This window comes from Rhinopithecus roxellana, chromosome 8 (assembly GCF_007565055.1).
Source record: "Rhinopithecus roxellana isolate Shanxi Qingling chromosome 8, ASM756505v1, whole genome shotgun sequence".
NCBI classification, from domain to species: domain Eukaryota; kingdom Metazoa; phylum Chordata; class Mammalia; order Primates; family Cercopithecidae; genus Rhinopithecus; species Rhinopithecus roxellana.
In genome coordinates this window covers 90788638-90794583 of record NC_044556.1, presented here as the reverse complement: position 1 = coordinate 90794583, position 5946 = coordinate 90788638, and the positions used below count along the sequence as shown (strand labels likewise).

The following is a 5946-nucleotide window of genomic DNA, read 5'->3' as shown; positions in this document are numbered from 1 at the left end:
TCCACCATGATTGTGAGGCCTCCCCAGCCATGTTGAACTGTGAGTCAATTACCAGTCTTGGGTATGTCTTTATTAGCAGCATGAGAACAGACTAATACAATGGGTATAGAGTTTCAGTGTTGCAATATGAAAAGGGTTCTGGAGATGGATGGTGGCACTGGTTATACAACAACATGAATGTACTTAATGCCACTGAACTGTACACTTAAACATGGTTATGATTTTTAAAAACCAAAAAATGGTTATGATGGTGTCTTAGTCCATTTTCCATTACTTATAACAAAATACCTCAAACTGGATAAATTATAAGAAATAAAATTTATTTCTTACAGTTTTGGAGGCTGGGAAGTCCAAGGTTGAGGGGATGAATCTAGTGAGAGCCTTCTTGCTGGGGGGTGCTCTCTGCGGAGTCCTGAGGTGGTGCAGGGCATTTCATGTAGAGGGGGCCAAGTATGCTAGTTCAGATCTCTCTTCCTCCTCTTTAAGCCACCAATCTCTGATCCTCTGGTTCCTTTTCCCATTGGATCTGAACACTGGTCTTGGTGGTTGTAAATGGAGGAAAAGTAACACTGAAGGTGGCTTCGCAGTCTTGTAGTCTGGTATATCGTTTCCACGATGGTTTGAAATAATAATAATAATAATAATAATAATAAAGCCATAGTTCCATTCCTGTGATAACCCATTAATCCATGAATTAGCTCCCCATGACCTAATCACCTTTTAAAGGCCCCACCTCTCAATACTGCCACACTGGGGAATAAATTCTGACATTAATTTTGAAGGGGACAAACATTCAAACCATAGCAGATGGTAAACTTCATGTTGTGTGTATTTTACCACAATTTCTTGAAAAAGCACTTGTCAAAGAACAGAAGACACACCCTCAGAGCTGCAGGAGATATCATTTCAGAAGTTGTGGATGTTGCCACAGGGGCTGCCATGGTGACTGTAAAACTGGTTGGATCAGAGCAAAGATGACAGCCCTCCCTGCCTGTTCCTTGGCCAGCTCAGCTTCCTGTGACCTTGTCCTCTGGGAAGCAGCCCTCCAGACTCCACACTTCCATGTTTTCCCCACCCTGGGTAGAAGCACTAATAGCTCATGATTCTTACTTCAGTGCATGTTCTTACTGCTCCTCTGCTTTGATGGGTAACACCAAGCAGATAGTCCAAGGTCAGCCAGCGAGGGAATGCCCTGGGTGACAGTTCTTTCTTCTGGATCTTCCAGGGTTTGGCCTCAACTCCACAAACAGCAATGGGAAAGCCTCACACTTCTTGATCTGCAGCCGGATTTCTGTTGAACCAGCCTGATTTATTTCCTGCTCGCTTCAGGGGGTAGGGAGTTGTCCGAAAGCATATTCTGTTTTTCCCAAGGAAACGAGCTGGCTTCCTCTCCAGCTATTTTTCTGCTCTTCATTATTTGTAAATTTCAACTCTCTGGCCTCCAGCTATGCAAATTTACAAACTATTATTAGTAGCTATGTGGCAACTTCATGTTTGAAATGTTTTCTGATAAAAGAATGGGGACATTCTTTGTTAAAAAATTACTTCAGAAATACTTAGCTCATTTCTCCCTATTCTAGCTGTTTTCCTCTTTGTTTCCCAGCTCACTGCCAGATGCAGTCTTTTCACAGCTTTGCAAAGCTGCTGTTTAACTTGACACAGTGTTAACAGTTATTAATCTACGTGGTGGGAATATAGGTTTTAGTTACAGTATTATTTAGACTTTTCTGTAGCTTTTATATTTATCAGAAAAGAGCAACCATACAATAAATGGCTTTTTGTCCTCTTTTCACAGGGTTCTGTTGGTGATTCTGTTGCTATCTCAGTTCCCAAGCTGTTAGCAGGACCACGCTGTTTCCTTTGTGTACAACGAGATCTCAGTGTTCCAGGGCGGTGTTTCTCCCACCTAACAGTCCAGACTTGCCAACCATTCTTGCTGGATTAGGAAATGAACCACTGATCCTAAAGATTAGAAAACAAAATAAGAGATATAGGGTCCCCAAGGACCTCTCTATTTAACTCTACCTTGGATTACTAGCTTTATTCCAACAACTTTGCTTCAGTTCCCAGAGAAAATAACCAGGCTCTTGAGGTGGACTGACCCCACTAAAGCCACTGGGGTGGTCTGGACTAAAACGCCACATCATATGACATTTGAGGGAGTTGAAGGTACAGGAGGAAGGTGTTGATTCCAGAGCTTCACGTTTTATCTAGACTTGGTTACACCCTTATTTGCCATCTTTTAGCAAACAAACTGCATCCCCGTATGCGCTTTCAGTGTCTGCATTTGGAACAGCAGTTCTCAAGCTCGTGTGTGTATCAGAATCACCCAGAGAACTTGTTAAAATGCAGATTTGTGGAACCTACCTACCCCCATATTTTCTGATTCAGTAATAATGGGATGAGGCCTGAGACTTTGCATTTCTTTTTTCTTTTCCTACCTTTCCTCCTTCTTATTTCCTTCTTCTTTCTCTCCTTCCTTCCTTCCTTCCTTCCTTCCTTCCTTCCTTCCTTCCTTCCTTTCTTTTCTTTCTTCCTTTCCTTTCCTTCTCTTTCCCTTTCCTTTCCTTTCTGACGGAGTTCCACTCTTGTTGCCCAGGCTGGAGTGCAGTGGCGCAATCTCTGCTCACTGCAACCTCTGCCTTCCAGGTTCAAGCAATTCTCCCTTAGCTCCCAAGTAGCTGGAATTACAAGCATGTGCCACCACACCCAGCTAATTTTTGTATTTTTAGTAGAGACAGGGTTTCACCATATTGGTCAGGCTGGTCTTGAACTCCTGACCTTAGGTGATCCATGCACAATCCCAAAGTGCTGGGATTACAAGCATGAGCCACCTCGCCCAGCTCAGGCTTTGCATTTCTAACAAGTTTTCAGGGGACACTGATGCCGCTGACTGGGGACAACAGTTTAAGAACCACTGATTTAGGAGATAGGACTGGTGATTTTATGTTACCTGTGGGCAGGGGTGAAAATAAGGGTCAAGAGAGGAAGAGATGTGATGTTTTGTACAGTTCTGTGGGTTGTCTTTTTTGTTTTTTCGAAGACAAGTTTGCTGTCTGTCACCCAGGCTGGAGTGCAGTGGCTTGATCATAACTCACTGCAGCCTAGAATTCCTGGGCTCAAGGGATCCTCCTACCTCAGCTGCCTGAGTAGCGACTGGTCTCAAACCCTCAGCCTCCCAAAGTGCTGAAATTACAGGCATCAGCCACCGCGCCTGGCCCAGTTTTGTGTTTTTACATAACTTAGCAGTACATGATTTCCATTACTCCTTGCTCCAATAGTTGTGGGAGAGAGAGGCACTGTTTGGGAAGGGGCACATCAGTGTGTATCCCAACCCAGAAGCTATATTCTCTGCTCTTATAGTGACCCTGTCCACGCCCTGGTTGGAAATCAACTTGAAATTTACATCTCTAGATTTTTTTTTTAATTTACTAATATGTATCTCAAAATTTCACAGCACAACTCGTGTTCAAAGCCATGTTTTGGGGTGTCCTAATTCTACCTACCCATCTCACTTGCTGTTCCCATGGCAGCTGTGCCCTACCAACTGATTAAGTGTCTGGTTGTCACCTGTCCATGACACCCTCCCAGCCCATGCAGAACCGCTCTCTGGGGGCTCTGCAGCAAGCCTCAATGCACTGTGGACCAGCTGGCTGTGTCCCAGGAGTTCTTGGGGACCTGGCTATCTCCTGATGTGATTTAAAGTTTGAGTTATTGGTGACATTAATGGAACTGCTCAGGAAGTGGAAAATCCCCAATATATATGTTCTGTGCCCTTTTAGAGAAAAGGAAGAGCTTAGGGGTGGGGAGGAGCATTCTTTGTTTTCATTGCCTAATACATTTCCCAAAATGATCCCCAATTCTAACATTTAGGCCTGGGAGGAAAATTCCCAAATAAGTTGTAATGATCTGAAATCTTAGCCAGCGGGAGCAGAGGGGAAAATGTTGGTAATCTGCTATCTTTTTTATCACATAACAGTAAAACTTTATTTTTGCTGTGAGATTTTATTTTTAGGGTGGTGAATAGTCTCTGTAGAGGGTAATGGCTTCATTATTATCCTCTCTGTAAAATGGTAATGCATTATGCACATACTATACTGCATTAATATTTCTGCCATTAGTAACTTCTCATATATGAGAAAGTTAAACAATATCTATCTTAAAATAATGTTTTGTCTTTTGTTGTACACTTTGAGAGTGTTTTAGAAAAATCCCTCTGTCCTCCCTAATGTTACATAATTTTTTTCTGCTTAAATTAGACTTTATTACTTTTTCCCTACCAGAAATCTTAGATCTGGGGGCATTTTTTATGAATGATGGAGAACATTTGGTGCCTTATCTGGAGAGATAGAGAGATGTAACTATTGGCCATAGAAAAAAAAAGGTAAGGGTAGTCAGTGTTCCCTGGACTAGGTTTCATTTGTGTTTTAATACACTTCGCCATTAGATGGTAGCACAGTAATAGACATAACAATTTAGGGGTAGCGGCACGGTCTCATACCCCATTTTAAATAAGATCAGAAAGGTCTAAGTTGGTTTAGTAGAACCATCAGATGGTCTTTGTCAATCCCAACACCATAGATTTGGGCCTCGGACTTTGGTCCTAAGACTCTGTGGCAAGTCAGATTGTGGGTGAATATTATAAACAGGAGCACTGGTTTCAGGTTGCCCTGTTACCAGATCTGGGATAATTATCATTTAAGCCTAAAAATGCTTGGATGGGTTGGGGGTGTTTTGAGACTCCTTGGCACAGCTTTTGGCTTCTCTTTTTCTCCTCTCTCCTCCCCTCCCCTCCCCTCTTTCTTTTCTTTCTTTTCTTTTTTCTTTTCTTTTCTCTTTCTTTCTTCCTTCCTTCCTTCCTTCCTTCCTTCCTTCCTTCCTTCCTTTCTTCCTTTCTTTCTTTCTTTTCTTTCTTTTCTTTCTCCTCCTTCTCTCTCTCTGTTTCTTTCTTTCAACAGGGTCTTGCTCTTTCACTCAGGCTGGAGTGCAGGGGTGTGATCACAGCTCACTGCAGCCTCAAACTCCTGGGCTCAAGCCATCCTCCCACCTCAGCCCAGGAGTAGCTGGGACAATGGGCACACATCCTCACACCTAGCTAAGCTCTCGAAATTTGGATGTAAAAATATTATTTTATTTTATTATTTATTATTACCTCATGACATAGCTACTGTTTATCCAACATTCAAATTAAATAAATTTCTTTGAATTAGTGTTGAATTTTCTCTTCCTTGTGTCTATACTTTCCTAAATTGATGTTTAAAAAACAAGCAAGCCCAGTGTTTGGCAGCTTCTCTCCCACATCATTTGTGACCTGGGAAAAGGAAAAATAGCTCTTCTCCAGCCTGTCAGTTTCAAGGGTCAGCTCCCCTTTGACATCAATGTCTTCCTGTCTTCTGCAGTGTCATAAGGTATCATTAACAGGAATTCTGTGTCCCAAGGGGACAAAAGAAAACCAGGTCAAGGGAACTTGCATGGAAACTTAAACGTTTTAAAAAATGGCAAATTTGGCTTCATTTAACATAATTGAAGGACTCTCTAACAGTGTTAGAAAGCTAATGGGGCTATACATGGCTGATAGAAAAGAATCCAACTCGACCTAGTTTCCATAAAGATAATGAGTCCAAGAAGAAAACAAATCTGGAGAAATAGAGAAAACAGAGCTAATTTGATTTACAAACATTTTCCTGCTTTTGGAATTATGGTGATGGAGTCTCAGTGGGGCTCCATGGGTCCTAGACTTGCCAGGGCAATTCATTCCACCTCTGTGGGACCCCTGTATCCTTGCCCCCAGCACAGTTAATGCTCCTTTAGGAGCTTGGCACTGCCAATCCCTCATTCATTGGGCCATTGCTACAGGATGTTTCACTGTTAACTCACAGGCTTCTCCCTCTTCCCCTACCCTCTCCAGGGACCATCATAACTGTCACAGTCAGAAACCGACTCTCC

General features: G+C 42.5%; 1 non-coding gene across 1 annotated transcript; it reads left to right on the top strand.

Moving 5' to 3' along the window:
- Positions 1-499: 499 nt before the first annotated feature.
- On the top strand, positions 500-631 carry LOC115899448. Its single transcript, XR_004059153.1, has one exon. It is a non-coding gene; the product is annotated as a small nucleolar RNA SNORA61 (small nucleolar RNA).
- Positions 632-5946: the final 5315 nt, after the last annotated feature.